This window comes from Ricinus communis, chromosome 9 (assembly GCF_019578655.1).
Source record: "Ricinus communis isolate WT05 ecotype wild-type chromosome 9, ASM1957865v1, whole genome shotgun sequence".
Taxonomy (NCBI): Eukaryota; Viridiplantae; Streptophyta; class Magnoliopsida; order Malpighiales; family Euphorbiaceae; genus Ricinus; species Ricinus communis.
In genome coordinates, this window is record NC_063264.1 from 22,238,345 (window position 1) to 22,257,572 (window position 19,228).

The window sequence follows — 19,228 nt, forward strand, 5'->3', positions numbered from 1 at the left end:
TTTTTCCTCTCGTTTCTTATCCAGTTCTACAGCAATATTACAATTGCAGTTCCCACATCTGCACATTAGGTTCTGCTCATAATTTGCCAATTTTTCCCATATCATCTTCATCTTCCATAATAGTTCACTATTGTCATTCCTTGCTTTTGCATTCTAGCAACTCAGTTTTGAGCTAATGAATACGTGGTCCATTCCCTACAGAAAATCGTTCTTTAATGTCATCCCAAAGATCTTTTGTGATTTCCATATATGAGATGGTTGATCGCAAACTTGGTTCTATTGTGTTTAACATCCATGAAACCAACATGGAGTTAACAGTCCACCAATCTTCCATCTCTGAAGAACTGTAGGCTATTTTATAGCACCATCAATGAATCCATATTTCTTTTTGGCTCTGAGCGCCAATCTTATCGCTCTTGCCCATTCGTCATAGTTCTCTTCTTTTAGCTAAACCTATGTAATGATATTTTCTGGGTTATCATTTGTTGAAAGAAAAAATGGAGACATCATCAATCTAGTTGAGACATCACTGCCTCCCTTTTTATCACAACTCCCGTTCCCACTCATAGCTCTGATACCAAGAAAAGTATTTTCTGCACAAAATAGAATTTGATAGAGAACGAAAAGTGTTGTTATCTCCTTCATGAAGAAAAATTACATATATATATAGCATTACAGACCTGAGAATCATGAATAAATTTTGCATCTATAAAGGAAAGAAAATCTCTACCTAATCAAAGAAATATTTTTCTTACTTTACAAGACTATACAGCTAGTATACAAAGATTATTTCCTATTAGTGAGGATTAGAAAATATGACATAAAGGTTTATAGTGGTCTAGACTCCTATATCCACTCCTCAAGATCACACTTGAATATTCTACTATAATCTGTCATATTACAACCTTTGTGTTTTATAAGTTCACTCAATAACTTGGTGTTTTCAAGGCTAATATTAAACCTCTTTCCTTAGTGAATCAATCTTTCACTAAGTCTCTTAACCTTTGAGTATTAATGGTTACTCAACAACCAAGTTCTTGTATTTTTAATACCTAAGGTCACACAACAATCCTTTAGAATTTTAGTTGAACAAAAAGTCTCAACGTAATACAGTTTACAAAGAAAGAAATTGAGTGTAGAAAGTTGAGAAATGAATTTGTAAGAGTTTTAGTATACCTAAATCACACACTTACCTATTGTATCTTTAAGAGGAGTATTTATAATCATATCAACCTCTTGGAGACGTTACAATGGATCCAAAACTCATTAATTGTAAGATTGATGACTTGGCAAAAATTACCTAAAGTCCTGAAAGGCGCCTTCATGCTTTCCAAGCACGCTCGTGCTTTCTGAAAAGAGACGTTGGGACTCCAACGGCTCCAAACACGTGGCTCTGATGCGGTGGCTGCTATCTTAAACGGTTATTGACACTGCATTAATTACAAAAACTACCCTCGTATTTGCCTTGTCCACACCCAGAAATGCTCTTGCGCTTCTCATCGCACTATCGTCTGCCATTTTCAATCTCAAGCTCTAATATGAAGCGATCTCATGCTTCTTTAAGCTTTAACACTTTAATTGCCAGGTGTCTGGATGCAATTGGCAAGATGTCAGGTGGACTTTTCAATGTCTTTCAAAAATTTGGTCATATGAAAAGTGCCCCCGCACCTCAGAAGCAGCCTTACGCTTTTTGAGTCTTTTCGCAAGACATCCTTGAAAGCTAAAGAATGCTTAGACTTTGGTTGGTTCCTTTGGTGCTCTATCATATAGACACTCAGATATAGGATTAGCAATGTTCAATTTGGGTATTAATATCAAAATAGAGACCAGTTGTACCATAGGTCAATAAATAAAAATAAGAAATTTATAACTAATTATAAAATTACAAGAATTGATTAAAAGTACTATTAAAACACAAAAGTTCAAAAAGAAAAAAATTGGACGCTAGGCCTTTTGTACTTAGCAGACTATTTATGCTTGAAATATAATTTTTGTTTATGTAGAAATTGCTAATACAACTTTTCAAAGAGATGATTTAGCATCAAGGGCCTTCAGGCTACTAAAAGATTTGACATGTGGCTAAGTTTTTTCATAAAGAGATGTGTAGAACTTTATAAAGTCATGTCATGCTGTTCTTCAATAAAAAAATGATGTGGCATATTTATAAAAATATTAATTATAGATATTTATAAAAAGAATCCAATGTGATCTTAAATGTTAATAATGAATATATTAAAAATTTATGACTTATTTAACTATAAAACTATTATATTATTAAAATAATTGTAATAAATATAATAATTGTTATAGCTACTACAAATTAATAATAAATTTTATTATTTTTAAATAAATTATATGTTTATATTTATATATGTAAAAATAAATAATAACAATAATAATAATAATAATATTAAAAATATAAAAATACTAAATTTGGAATATGAAAATAGTTAATAGAAATTTTTAACATATTGAAAAACTTATTAGTACAATATAATAAAAAGAAAAAATTAATATCTATGCACGTGTGTGTGTATATATATATATATATATATATATATATATATATATATATATATAGAGAGAGAGAGAGAGAGAGAGAGATGTCAAAAGTAATAATAATAAATAAATAAATAGTAAGAATTTTAATAATTTGATTTATTAAAAATAATTATTACAAATGAGAACTTATTAGTGCAAGAAATAGATAATAATATTAAAATTAAAAAATATATATACTTCTCCTATATATTTACCTTCATATATAATAAATACAGAAATTTTACAAAAATATATTATAATAATATTAATATAGATGTAAATAAAAATATTATAAAAATAAAACAAAACTTATTCTTTTATATTAATATAATTACAAATTAAAATTATATATAATATATAAGATAAGATTTCTAAATATAAAATAACTAAAATAATCATGCAATTGCTAATACATATATAAAGAATATCAAGTTTTCTATGAGATTTAATGTGACAGAATTTTATAAAGTCATGTCATGTTGTTTTTTAAGAAAAAAACACGACATATTTATAAAAGTGTTAATTATAATATTAATAAAAAATTAAATGTGATCTTAAATGCTAATAATGAATATGATAAAAATTTATGACTTATTTAAATATAAGACAATTATATTCTTAAAAAATAATTATAATAATTATCATAGCTACTACATGTTAATAATAAATCTTATTATCTTTCTAATAAAGTATAAATTTATATATAATATATAATAATAAAATAATAAAAAGTAAAAATTCTAAATTTGAATCATAAAAGAACAGTTAAAAGAAATTTGTGACATGTTTGAGAATTTATGATAAAAAAATTAATTAGAAAAAAGTCTCCATTTATATGTTAAAAAGTAATAATAATAAAAATACATAGCAAAAATTCCGATTTCTTAAAAATAATTATTATATAGATATGTAAGCTTATTAGTGCAATGAAATAGATACAAAATTAAAATTGATAAATATATATATTTTTCGTGTTTATTTGTTTTCGCATATAATAAATATAAAAACTTTTACAAGACTACATTATATAATTTTTATAAATGACTAATATAAATATAAATAGAAATGCCAAAATCATCAAAACAAACTTATATTTTACTCTAATATTATTATAAATAAAATCTTAAATAATATATAAAATAAAATTTTAAATATAAAATAAATAAAATATTATGCAATGACATAAAATTTTAAATTTTAAATAAATAAAATTGCTAATATCCCCATGAAATAGGGAATATAAAAGAGAAAAAAGTTATTTTCTTCAAATTATTTTATTATTGTTTAACATTAGAGTAATATAATATATAAAACAAGCTAGATATCTTTTACGGCAAATTATATCCTAAACCCAAAACGCATGAGTTTGGTGCACAATCACACGTTCGACTTATGAAAAAAAATGAGGGGCAGTAGCTGCAATCAAACTAAAGTAACCTTTTCCTTACCTTCTTCTTATTTATTTTTAATTCTCATAACTAAAATTATATTAATTTTATTTTGATTTTTGATAATTACTAAATTACAATAATGGTTGAGTTTTTTATTTGTTTAATTTTTTAAATTAAAATTATATTAATTTCTCTAAGAAAAACAATATTAATATTTGAATCTTTGTATTTCTTTAATTTTTCTAATAAAAATTTTAGTATGATGAATACAATAGAAAAAATAAAAAATAAAACATTTATTTTGAATAAAATTATTTGATGTAATTTTTATTTATAAATCCTTATATATTTATAGGTAATTTTTTAAATGGCTTTTGATGATAATTTTTTATTTTTATAAAATATTATATTTATCTTTCATATGAAATTGAAATTTCACTATCACACGCATATGTTCATATGTGATAAGTTGTAAATTCATTAAATATAAATTGTTAAAAATTCATTAAATATAAATTATAGGCCTATTGATGGCACGATCTAGGTTCACCGAGAATTTACTATTAAATATAGTTATAAGCAACATAATCATTAAGTATTAATTGCATATTCATCCAATATAAAGTTTAAATTCATCATTTGTGAATGATAAATTCATCGATTTAAGCGTGCGTGTGATAAACTTATAGTTTATAATTTATTAATCTTTTTATTTTTAACTTAACTTATGAACCTATAGGGCTTTTTTTTATGAATTTCTAAACTATAGTATATGAATCTCATATGTATGTGTAATGGCCTATAGTTTATAATTATGAACATGTAGTTTTTAACATATAAGCATATAGTTTTATGATTTATATTTATAGTTTTTACTGGTAAATTTGTGCCTATAATCTATGATTATATTTTATAATTTACAATTATGAATATACAATTATTAATTTTAATATTTTATTATTATTATTAAATTTTTAAAATTATTAGGTGATGATAAAAATAATACAATGTAATATAAATTAAAATATGAATATTCATTATAATGTGATCGAATTTTATATTTCAAAAAATTAGATTATTAATAAAGCTTTATATATAAAAAATTAATTTTAATACATGATATTTTTGTTATAAAAAACAAATATATTACTAAAAATGAATTTGGTATTGTTATAAAAATAAAATATAAAATAATAATAATTAATAAAATATAAAATAAAATGAAAAATGAGACATGTAATAGAAAAAATGTTGTTTGTCAAATTAAGACCGCCTTTAGTATCTAAAAGAAAATAAAAATATTCATGCACGTGTCTCAAGCATTTGTTACACAAAGAATCATAACTTGAATCCATGATATAACAGTTGATTTTATAGAGTATCGTCTGATTTTAGGTTTGACAATATAATTCCTTCTTTTCTTTCTTTACTTGTGTCCTCTAGTTAGTCTTTCACACTAATTATAATTAAATATTCCTTAATATTCTTTCAATTATAGTTGAAATCATTAATTACAAATATAATGGATTCCAATCACTTCTTACATCCACTTAATTTTAAATACATTATCACATAGTAATCTTTTATAAAATATTATTTATTAAAAAAAATTATCAAAATTTTTAAATTTAATTCAAACAGTAAGAGTATTTATCTTTTTAAAGATTAATTTTTTTTAATATTTATTAATTTTTTATTTTTATGACAAATATAAAGGCATGGTTATCTCTTATTAGATCTTCTATAATCTAAAAAGAAAAAAATTATAACTTAGTCCTCAAATAAATATTTCATTATACAATTGACGTTTGAATTTAACATTCAAAGTTTGATACTAATAACAATTAATTACGAACTTTTTAATTATATATTGCAGCACTTCTATTGCATATAAGTTGCCACTAAAATGATTATTCTTTCAACAATTTTATGATTATTTTTTTATCTTTTTTATATAATCTTAGAATTCATATATTATGAAAAAGTTAAATAAAAAAAGTTCATGACCACAACGTTTGTTATCAATTACCATCATAAATTTCATAATGTCCCTTATAAATAGAAATGTCAAATTACGGATTGAGTCAGGTTTGGATAAGAATAATTTAGGCTTTAGATTATTTTGAATTTAGTTATTTCAGGTTTGGGTCTTCTCAGGTTTAGGTAATTTTGATTTCGAATGATGTTAGATTCTACTAGTTTCAAGTTCGGATTGGGTCAAGTTTCGATTGGTTTGAATTTGGATCTTTTCTAGTCCTGCTCTTTTTTTTTTTTTTGAATTTGAATCATTGGAGATTTGGTTCGAATGGAGTTCGGATAAAATCTAGTTTGCTTGCCTCGAATTTTAGATTAAATTTTGGATTAACTTATTAAGTTTAAGTTAAATTTTATGATAATTTATCTAATTTTATTTTTTGATTTTGTAAATCTTATCTAGTAAAATTCTATATATTTAATTTTTTAAAATATTTTAGTTGAAGATCCGAAGTTCAGATTTTTATATTTGGTGGACCATCTTCTACATTATATTTGTATGGCCACTTCTTTGTTGAACTATCATTTTTTTTTTATCTTAAATTCATTAAAAAAATTAAAAAAAGAAATACAAGTTTTATTAATTTTAAGAATAATTAATTTAATTATTTAGCTTACTTAAGAAAGTTTTAAAAATTAAAAAATTAAATTTAAAATGGTATCAAAACGTCAAAATTTTATTTAGTTAATTTTTTCATTATCAATTGAGTTTTTTGACTTTTATAAAAAAACTATTTATAATTATTAATTTAAGTTGTTACTTAAAGTATAGTTTTATTTTCAATCTTAAATAATTTTTCTCATAAAAATACATAAAAATAATTTCACTTTTTTCTTTTTTCTTAAAGAAAATTTAAATAAAAATTAAACTAAACTACAAAATTCTTAACTTCAATTATTTTATTTTATTATTTTTTAATGTTTTTGTTTTTGATATTATATATATATAAATTTAAGCTAGTTATTTTATTTGATGATTAATAATTTATAAAGTAATAATTTTAAGAGATTAAGAAATTAAAAATAATATTACAAAAGATATTTGTAAAATCTTAATTGAAAATAAACTATGTTAAAAATTAGTATAAATTTTTTATATATGATAATTAAATGTCACTAAAATACTATTTTTATTTTAATAAAAGTTATACTTAATGTCATTTTGAATTTTGAATCGGATTATATCGATTATAAATTCGGGTGTTATCGGTTCTAATATCGTATTAGTTTTGAGTTCGGATTATTTTCGATTTTGACTGTTTTGGGCTCGGATTTTTTCAGTTTCAAGTCACTCGAATTTTGAATCATTTCGGTCTTATTTTAAATCTGAGTCATTTTAAGTTCAAGTAGTTTCGTTTTTTAATCAGTTCAAGTTGTTAATTTTGTATTAAAATTCAGATTCAAACTTGTCAGATTTCGGACGAATCGGATCAGATTTTCAAGTTCGGATAAGCCTATGCTATCTCCACTTATAAACAATATTAAACCAAAATTTCCTTAAAAGAATTGATTGACTAAAAGCTAATTTATTATGAAAGACCTTCTTTAGGAACCAAATCACAATTTACTTGCAAATTTATTTGTGAAAGAGTTATTTTGAACAGATATTTAAAACGTTATATTAGAAGTGATTGGAGTTCGTTCTATTTTTATTTGAATATCTTCAATTAATAATTTCTTTTCTTGTAATTTTGATCTATCCATTTGTTTGTTATGGTTTCATTCTTTTGAAAGGAATTTTCCGATGTTATGCAAGCAGATGGGCATGCATGCATCTGTAAGGATATTATATGTTATTCTCAAAAAAGAATTGGCATTATTTATTTAGGGGTTCAATTTAATTAGACAATTTAATTGTGCCCATAATGCTAAAAAGATCTGATTTCTTAAACAAAAAAATCTTCTAGAAATTTAAAAGGGATAGTCCTTTTGGGTCCAATGCCATTATAAAATATGTATTGATCATATTTTTTGTATACCAAGTTTTATGGATCTAAAAACAAATTATTTATACAAATTTTATAATTGCAATCAATCAATATCGCTATGCTCAGAGTTCAAGTCAGGAATTCACTTTGAGGTAAATAAAAATAATAATTTTTTAAGAAAGATAAAAAATGTATAGCACTTTTTATAAATGGACCAAATTAAAAAAAAAAACTTAAGGAATTAAAACTATATTATAATTTTTGGAAACTATGGGGTCAGGGCCCCAACTCCTCCTCCCTTCTCACCCTCTCAATAAGATTTTACATATTATGCATATATATTTAAAATATTTTAACAATTTATTGATATGTTTTATATATATAATATGTAGAAATATGTAATTTTTACCTTATTTTAACTTTTTTATCTAATTTTAGGTGATAATAGCCAGAAAGAGAAAATATGAGCAAAAAAAATGCATGAATGGGCTTTAATTGGACTACAACCGTAAAAGGCTTGAAATAAAGACACGTGGATTACCAATATTGCAAGCCTAGATGAATTTATCGAAACCCACGAAGGAGAAATTAATTAGTTATGATGTAATTAAAGATAATTATCTTTTAAGTTGTTTATTTTGTTTAAAATAGTTAAGATGATAACTATAGTGGTGTTATGCTGAGAGAATGACTCTTAAAAAAGATTCTACAAAAGTAGAGGTGAATTAAACAAGAGAGGGGGGATCCATTATTCTCCTCTCTGCAAATTCCCTATAATTGATCTTCTATAACATTTAGTTAGTTTTTGTATTGTTCTTTCAAGAACTAGAGAAGCTTTTCAAGACGTGGAGAGTGATGATCAATTTTCTTCATTTCTTGAAGAACTTATGAATTTTGAGAGAGTTTTAATTTTCTGTTTTATATATCTTATGTCTTTCTATTTAATTACAATGACCATTAGATTAAATATGTCATGCTAAGTTCCATAAGTGTTTAGTTTGGCTTTTCTATTTATGTATGAACTTTATACAATATAAGTTTAATGAATGATTTCTTTACCTTCATAAATGTATTAGTTTCATCTATTATTATTGGTTGACCATTATATCAATTTAATAGTAATATTTGTTATGAAAATCTTTAGGTTAAAAGTATTAGAAACATCATCTTTACTTTAATCTATGTTGGTATAAGAAACCCAGGCTGCATCATTAGCTTGAGTGATTTAGGAAAAAGGCACATCACCATCTCATTCATTAGATTTGGACCTAAAGAAAATAAAGAGATTACTAAGTATAAGCTAGACTAAATGTTATTTTATCATATAGTTTACATTAATCATTCTAGTTGCATATTTATTTTCTAATTATTTAATTTCTTTCATAAACTTTAAAATCATTCTCAAAATATTGATTTAGAGAGTTTAGATTTATTTTTAGTATTTTGTGTGATAGTTAATCTTTATAATATATGCTCTACAATCCCTTGTGAGATCGACCTCATGGTGGACTTGCCAATACTATCATTCGGTTCATACACTTGCGAGTACTAAGTTTGAGACATCAAGTTTTTGACGCTGTTGCGAGAGAATTTTGTTAATATTATATTTGACTAATTGTCCAGTTTTGTTTCTTTTATTTTTTTTTTTTTGTGCATGTTTATGCGTTTTGTTTTATCTTTAAATTTTATTTTTAAGTTTTTAAATCTTAAATTTTTCCTTTGATTTTGTATGCCTAGCAGAAAAACAAGATCAAGTGATTTATCAACTCAAAATCCCAACAACTTGAGATCAGCTGTTAAAAAGGCAGAAGGAGACTAAGAAGTAGAGAGTGAGTTTGTACCTCCAAGAGAAGAAGAATTTGAAGAAAATCTAGAACAAGGATTTGAAGGAGAGGTTGAAATAATGGCTAATGGCTAAAGAGAAGTTGCAGCTCAAAGGCAAATGGCTATAAAGAATTATGGTCGTCCCATATTTGGTAACACTACTTCATGTATAGTTCTAGGTGATGCATTTAAGAATTATAAACCTAAGAACATTCATTTTAATATGCTTCCTTCATTCTATGGTATGCCTAGTGAAGATGCATTAACATTTATTAGGGAGTTTTATGCTATAGTTCATACATTCTCATTATCTGGACTAAATGATGACCAATTAAGAATGAGTTGTTCTCTTTACTCATTAAAAGAGAAAGCAAAGGCTTGGTTAATGACCTTGCCTCCTAATTCTTTGAGAACTTGGGATAAAGTTTATCAAAAATTTATGAGTAAATTGTACTCACATCAAAAGAATAAAGAATTAGGGCTGAAATTTCCAACTTTTATCAAAAGGATACTAAATCCTTTCATCAAACGTGGGATCGCTTCAAATCACTTTTACTACAATGCCCACACTATGGATACCCACGTCTTGTGACCAACCAATCATTCTATGATGGTCTAACATAACAATATCAATATATGGTTAATAATGCAGCTGGAGGTGCTATGTTAGAAAAAACTATTGATGAGGTTTATGATATCTTTAAGATGTTAGGAGCCAATTCACAACAAAAGAGTGTGAAAAAAAAAGAGTAGGAATGAATAAAGTTGTATATAATAATCAGATGGCTATGCAAATAGTTAAATTAACTAAACAAGTTAGGATACTTGCTGCAACTAATAATGTGCAAAGCAATGAGGTATGTGGTGTTTATGGTCATGATGCTAATGTTTGCTCATCTTATGAGACTTATGCAGGAAATTATTATAACTAAGTTAATTTGATGGAATCTTATCAACCTAGGCAACCTAGGAATAATCCACACCCCAACATTTACAATCCAAGATGGAGGAACCATCCAAATTTTTTCTGAATAAATAATGATCAAAACCCACCACAAATACTAAGGAACCAAAACCAACCCCGGTATCATAATCAAGAGCCTCAATACTCAAGGAATCAAAACCCTCCATTCTCTAATCAAGGATAAGCCCCTCAAAGAAAACCAAGTTTGGAGGAAACACTCCAATATTTTATGACATCTACTCATGATAGAATGGAGAGGAATAAAAATAAAATTGATTTAATAAAAGCTTCAATGAAGCGATTGGAAACTCAAATTAGGCAAATTGCTGAAGCTGTACAAGAAAACAAGAAAGGAAATTTACCAAGTCAATCTAAGCAAGCTAAAGCAATCACTACTCTTAAGGATGGTGAGTTATTTGATAATAATGTTGAAAACTTAATCGGGAAAGATTCTTCTTATGCAAGTACATCAAAAGAAGATGGACTAACTAATGTTGAAATAACTAAATGAGGTTTACAGAAAGAATGAAGAGTAAAGCTCAATCTTGGGCAGAAAAAGAAAGACAAGGAGGCATTTTCAAGACTTGAGTTTTATAAGGAAATCGAGTCTTATAAGCCTCATATTCCATTCCTGAATAGATTGAAAGAAAGCAAGCAGGAAAAGCAATTTTCTGAATTTTTTTCGATATGCTTTCTAAAGTTAACATTAATTTGCCATTGTTGGAGGTTATTAGGAATATGCCAGCTTATGCTAAATTCTTCAGGGAACTTAATTGTAACAAGAGCATATATGGAAATAATAAAAAAGTTATGGTATCTGAAACAATAAGTTCAGTTCTCCAACAACAATTACCACCTAAGATGAAAGACCCTGGGAGCTTTACCATCGATATTACAATGGAAGATAAGAAAATTGCTAAAACCATGTTGAATTTCAGAGCAAGCATCAACTTGATGCCATAATCAATATATGCACAACTTGGTTTAGGAGAATTGAAGCCAACTACCATATCTCTGCAACTGACTGATGGGTCGATTAAGTATCCAAGAGGCATAGTGAAAGATTTGCTGATTCAGGTAGGAAAATTGATAATCCCTGCTGACTTTGTGGTTCTTGACATAGAAAATACGTTAGCAAGGGATAAGGAGCAAATAATACTCCTTGGTAGACCTTTCATGGCAACTACTAGGACAGTTATTTACGTGCATAATGGAAAGCTGACTATGATAGTCTTGGAAGATACTATAGAATTTAAAGTGTTTGATTCTCTAACTCTATCTCCTAGCACTTCAATTGATGAATGTTCATATGTTGATTGTATAGATTATTTTATTTATAAAACATATATACAAGATAAGGATGACAAGTTAGAAGTTGCATTAATATTGAAAAAATTTAAAGAAAACTTAGATGAAGAAGTCTTAGACTTACATGATAAGTTAGATGAAGCTATTCCAGTGTCACTTGATGAAAGCACTATTGAACCTTTAGATTCCCCCATTAGAATAGAATTAGAAACTATTAATGAACCACCTAAAGTTGAGCCTAAGGAGTTGCCTAACATACTCAAATATGTCTTCTTGGGAGAAGAGAATACATACCCAGTAATTGTAGCTTCTGATCTTTCTCCTTCAAAGGAAGAGGAAACTATTAGAGAATTAAGAAGGGTTAAAAAAGCTATTGGGTGGAGAATTTTTTATATTAAAGTATTAGTCCAACAATGTGTATGCATAAAATTATTTTAGAGGACAATTCCAAAGCTGTTAGAGATACACAAAGATAACTTAATCATAACATGAAAGAGGTTACTAGATATTATATACCCTATAGTTGATAGTGATTGGGTAAGCCGTATTCATGTAGTACCTAAAAAGTCGGGTATAACAGTTATTAAGAATGAAAAAGGGAAGCTAGTTCCCACAAGAATGATTATAGGGCGGAGAATGTGTATTGATTATAGGAAGTTAAACATTGCAACAAAGAACGATTATTTTTCTCTTCCTTTTATTGATCAAATATTAGAGCATTTAGCAAGACATGAATTTCTTGATGGACTTTTAGGATATTATCAGGTACCCATTGCACCTGAAGATTAAGAAAAGACAATGTTCACATTGTCCTTTTGGAACTTTTGTATTTAGGAGGATGCCTTTTGGACTTTGCAACGCTCCTGCAACATTCCAAAGATGTATGCTTTCTATTTTTTGACATGTTAGAAGACTGCATTGAGGTATTTATGAATAATTTTTCAATTTTTGGCTCTTCGTTTAATGCATGTCTAAGTAATTTGACTCGTGTTCTTGAGAGATGCATTGAGTGTAACTTAACTTTGAGTTATGAAAATAGTCATTTCATGGTTAAATATGGTATTGTGCTAGGACATGTAGTTTCTAGTAAAGGTATTGAAGTCGACAAGGCAAAAATTGATTTAATTGCCAAATTTCCCCCTCCTACTTCAGTAAAGGGCATTAGAAGTTTTCTTGACTATTCAGGATTTTATAGGCATTTTATTAAAGACTTTTCTAAAATTGCTCATCCTTTAACTAAATTGCTGGCTAAAGATATTAACTTTGTTTTTGATGATGCATGCCTTTTTACTTTTAACACTTGAAAGAAAGATTTACTAGTGCACCTGTTATTATGGCATCTGATTGGTCTCTTCCCTTTGAAATAATGTGTGATACATTTGATTATGCTATAAGAGCAATTCTAGGCCAAAGAGTTGATAAAGCTTTACATGTAATATATTATGCTAGTAAAACTCTTGATGATGCCCAAATGAACTATTCAACGACTGAAAAAGAATTTCTAGTTGTTCTATTTTTACTAGACAAATTCAGATCTTACTTGGTGGGATCTAAAGTTATTGTGCATTTAGATCATGCAACTTTGAGATATCTTTTAACTAAGCATAGTGCTAAACTACGACTTATTAGGTGGGTGCTCTTATTGCAAGAAATTGATATAGAGATAAAAGATTAAAAAAAAAGAAAGTGAACATGTAGTTGTTGATCGCCTTTCGAGGTTAATTTTTGATTTTGATAACCTTGGTTCTAAGAAAATAATTAATGAGAATTGTTTGTAGTGAATCATGAGCCATGGTATGCTGACATTATAAACTATTTGGCATGTGGTATTATGAGACCTAACTTAACATGGCAAGAAAAGAAAAGATTTTTGTCTGTGTGTAGGCATTATTATTGGGATGACTTGTATTTGTTTAAACATTATTTTGAACAAATGATTAGAAGATGTGTTCCTGAAGATGAGCAACAAAGCATTCTGGCCTTTTTCCATGAAATGCATTTTGGATGTCATTTTAGTGGTAAGAAAACAACCTACAAGGTTCTGCAATCAGGTTTCTTCTAGCCTTTGTTATTTAAGGATGCTCATGTTTTTTGTGTTAAATGTGATAGATGCCAAAGCAGTGGAAATATTAGCAAACGAGCTAAAATGCCTCAAACTTTAAATCTTGTGGTTGAACTGTTTGATGTGTGGGGCATTGCTTTTATAGGACCATTTCCACCTTCTCATGGTTATGAATATATACTTGTTGTTATTGACTATGTGTCTAAATGGGTAGAAGCAATAGCTACTCGAACTAATGATGCTAATATTGTATGCAAATTTGTAAAGGATAATACTTTTAGTAAGTTTGGAACGCCAAGAGCAATCATTAGGGATGGGGAACATATTTTTGCAATAAGGCATTTAGTGCCTTACTTAAGAGATATGGAGTAACTCATAGAGTTGCAGCTCCTTATCACCCACAAACGTCAGGATAGGTGGAAGTTAGCAATAGGCAAATTAAGTCAATACTTGAGAAATTAGTGCGCCCATCTAGAAAAGATTGGGCTATACACTTGAACAATGCCCTTTGAGCATATCGCACGGCTTATAAAAAACCAATTGGAATGAGTCTTTATAGATTAATGTATGGCAAGGCTTTCCATTTACGGGTCAAATTAGAACATAAAGCATACTAGGTTATTAAGGAGCTTAATATGGACTTAACTAAAGCGGGTGAAGAGCGCCTATTGCACTTAAATGAGCTAGAAGAAAATGCATAGTGACGCATATGAGAATGCCAAACTATAAAAAGAAAGGACCAAGAGGCAACACAATAAGAATTTACTTCGTAAATCTTTTATCCTTAGAATGAAAGTTTTATTATTTAACTCACATTTTAAACTTTTTCCAAGAAAGCGTATATCAAGATGGAACGGCCCCTTCGAAGTAATAATAGTTCTCCCTTATGGTGCGGTGGAATTACGTAACATTAAGACTCAAGAACGATTCAAAGTTAATGGCCATCGTTTAAAGCCATATTATAAAGGAATGGCCTATGGATATGAAGTGGAGTGCATTGAGGTACCATCAATTTGAAACAACTTCGTCAATGTCTAGCTATAGACAATAAATTTAGCACTTGTATATTAATATCTTTTATATTTTGATTGTTTAAGTTTTAATTTTATATTATTTTTAGGAACCTGTAAGAGATTCAAGCATCTTAGAACCTACATGATCATCGAGTATAAAAGACCCTCTTTATGTGGTAAAACTTAATTTACTAGTCAATATTGTACTTCAAAATATTTATGAGATTATATGTATTACATGAAGATTATTTAGTTTTAATCATTAAGCAGTGATCAGAATCACCCGTCTGTAAGATTAATATACAGAATCAACAAAAGAACAATAAAATCATATTAGCAGCATACTGAAGGAGATGATAAGTCAAATTCAGTAACGTTAAAAAGCTATTACACGCACAAAATCAAGAGCTTTCTGTATTTTATTTGAATTATTATTAGTCGCATTCCGAAGAGTAGAAGCAGAAGAATTTATCATGTTATTAACTTTGCTGATACTATTTTGGACACTAGAGAGTAGAGAAAATTGATCTACTCCATATAAATATAGAAAAGTATGTAGAACTAGGATTTATGTTTCCTTATAGGATTAGGACAAGTAATTATTGGGGGTAAATAAGGATTTTAGTTCCTAATGACTAGACATAACCAAATTCTAGATGAAATTGGATTAAAGGAAACACTATATATAGACCCTTCCTGTCCTTCATTAAGAGCTACTCTAAATATCCCCCTTTCTTCTCAAGACATTTTAATAATCATTCACTCTAGGCAAGGAAGCGTCAAGGAGGAGGTAAACTCTTCACCATCTTCATCACTACCAAATCACTCTACACCCAAGTCCAAACCACCCAGCTCAAGACTTGCCTCTATGAGAAAATTAGAAGAAGAGCACCTACACTATTCCATTCACCATCAATCCCATCTAGTTCAAGGCTAACTTCAAGTAAAGATAAAAAAGCTAGAAGACCCACACCTACACCATTCTCTCCTCCCGAATTTTTCAAAAATTGGCGACTAAGAAAAAGGCTTCAGATGGAGTATGACGTTAGGCTTGAAAAGATTACTGTATTTTATGCTTATCGTAGAGCTTACCCAAGACCAATAAAGAGGCCACTCACTCTTGAGAAAATAATGGAAATTAAAAAATCTGAAATAAAATATCAAGATAAATACTTAATTGATGAAATCTCTTCGGGAGGAGAAGATTTAGAGGATCATAGTGAGGGCGAGTATGAAAGTGAGTGTGACATAACTACTTACTCTAAAAGAGGAAGAGGACTTCCAAGGAAGTATAAGTATGGCATACACAAATCAAACAAGCCTAAAAGAGGTCGAGGACACCCAAAAAAGGATGGCACACGACTAACAACAAAAAGAGGAAGAGGAAGCTCAAGGAAATACAATTAGTTTAGGACTTAGACATTCCTTACGTTTGCTTGTCTTTAGTTAGGAATTTATTTTTGGTAAGTCATCTTAGTTAGCTTTAGATTTTACATTTTCTTTAATTAAACTTTTTTTGTTTTTTTATTAATAAAATTTAAGAATTTAGTTCTAAACTTACTTAAATTCTTTATTTTTATTTAATTAAGTATATTTAAATATTAAAATACTACTGACCAACTAATTATATATTCGTGACTAATTAATAACCCCCAATATATATTTTCAAGCAAGTAAAACTACCTTGTAAAAATCAATTCTCGAGCAAGCCACGTTGAGGTAGCAAAATTTTTCACACAGGCCCGCAGTAGAGGCATGGCAGGAAGTCACAGGCTCGTAGCAGTTAGCCAGTAGTACCAGTGTAGAAGCATCCTCGAGTCGCGGGAGTATTCGTGAGCGTGGCAGACGCGAAAGCAAGGAGGGACAACGTCCTCCGCAAGGCGCGGGCCACTCGACGCAAACAACGCAGGCGCGGACACTTCAGTAAGGATGGCAGACGTGAGCCAAGAAAACCAATGACACCAGCTATGAGTCGTGGACCACACACAGTAGAAGCAACCCGTGAGGCATGGATGAGGTTGCGAGGTGTGCAACAATGGCACCAATACGCAAGCCGCGAGCTCGCGGAGGAGCCTTCAAGCACGGGAGGCGCTGCCAATTCCAAAAATTGCAATTCTTTTATTTTTTTATTTTATTGCTGGAAAAATAAATAAGAAATTAATTTGAATTATATTAGTACTCAAAGTTGATTAATTTTACACCAAAGAAACAACTTAAAGGCTATCAATTATAATTCAAACACACTACTCCTAAACCTTAACCCTCACATATAAATACATTCTCTCTCACATCATCTTCCTCCATTTACATCACCTTCCATTTTCTCTCTCCTCATTTTTCTTTCTGTCTCTATAAAAAAACCTCAATTTTTCTTCGAAAACTTCAAGATCTCTCAAACTTCTAATCTCTATTATACCTATTCCAAAGAAAAAAAACAAGAAAAGAAAAGGTGAAGGAAATAGTCTCAAGCTCACATGAAGAGGAACCAAGATTAATGGCAACTTATGGACCTCCTTTTAATATCTACTCCCATGAAGAGGGCAATTGATTCCTTAGCCTTGCTTCAAGAGAGCAAGTCTCAATTAAGTTTTTGGATGCTCCCTCTCTAGTTAAGTTGAATATCTTTTAAAGAATGTTTGGATAGACTAGGATAGAAGGATTTTGCCTTCAAAATACCATCAATATAATAAATTAACTCTAGAGTTTTTCACAACTCTATATTATGATCCTTCCAATGATAAGGAGATTAAGGTAAGATTATTTGGACATAATTATACTATTACTTGTGATACCATTTTCCAAGCTTTTGGGTTAAAGAAAGGAGGTATTTGTGAGCAACATTATAAGTTTGACATGGAAAAATTTTGAAAAAAAACTCACAGGTCAGGAAAAATATGATGTTAATAACATACCAAATAATGTCTTCAATGATTATTATTATTTTCTTATATCAAAATTTTTGTGTGGAGGCATATTTAGTAGAAAAGAGACAAATAAGATGACGAAGCAAGAGCTCAATATTCTATGGTGTTTAGATACCCATAAATCTGTTTCTTCGGTATATTTTCTTATGTAAAGTTTACTAAAGACACCTGCTATACCTAAGAATTATATTGGATTAGGACATTATTATTACGGGTTTGGCTATATATCTTTGTATTTTGATCCGGAGTCTTCTCCATATGAGGCATTACCCTCCACGGGCAATTTAGATATTTATGCATTGATTAGATCTAATTTAGTTAATTATCGTGGTTGTTTTATTACTTTTAAGCACAGATCAAGTGGAGATAGTAGTTGTGTGGCTAGAGATGAGCCACCGAGAGAGGATAGGGAGGATGATTCAGATAATGAGAAAAGTAGAGGGCACGAATGGGGTAGTCAAGGTTGATGTCACGACCCCACCCGTGGGCCTGTGACCGGCACTAGGGAATGGGTAGGCTTAAGGCCACCGAAACCCATAGTAAGCCTGACACTCACTAATTTAAACAAATCTCATCTCAAATTAATATTATTAAAGCCACAATTTATCTTAATAGTTACACTTTACAAAATTACTTCGGTCTACCAGAAAAACTAGGCGAGACCCGAAGCTCAGAAAATTTATAACTGATACATCTACTAATTACTACTGCGGAGAATCTAAGATTTACCAATTTACATACCAAATCAAATACATCACCCGATGATGAAGGAGTCGGGTTATTGAATAAGAGTCGCGGGAGAACTAACAGTCACGAATCTGAAAAAAAAAAAACATAAATGGAGACTGTCAGTCTCGAGAGTGAGTTAAAATCAAATAATCTAGGGACTATTGCTTCTTCTCAGAAAAACATAGATTATTCAAATCGGTATATCAAACCATACTATAATCATACCCTACTATTTCCTTCACATAAAATATTAATCATTCGAATCAATATATCAACCATGCACGTAAATACAAATCACATTATAATCAAATACCATAATAAATAAATAAATAAATATATATATTTACTTTTACGGGACGAGTGGCTCGGTAGAACCCTAACCCCAAATTCTAATAGCCATTTTGGCTCTCTTAATCCAATAAGACTGGCGCCCAGAGAGCAATGCTCGACCAGGGACCTTACCTCCGGCAATTTACTCAAATCAGCCTAGAGAGCCATGCTCGACCAGGG

General features: G+C 28.8%; 1 non-coding gene across 1 annotated transcript; it reads right to left on the reverse strand.

Annotated features, from left to right (window-relative positions):
* Positions 1-10,189: 10,189 nt before the first annotated feature.
* On the reverse strand, positions 10,190-10,296 carry LOC112535510. Its single transcript, XR_003079626.1, has one exon. It is a non-coding gene; the product is annotated as a small nucleolar RNA R71 (small nucleolar RNA).
* Between the last annotated feature and the right edge of the window lie 8,932 nt (positions 10,297-19,228).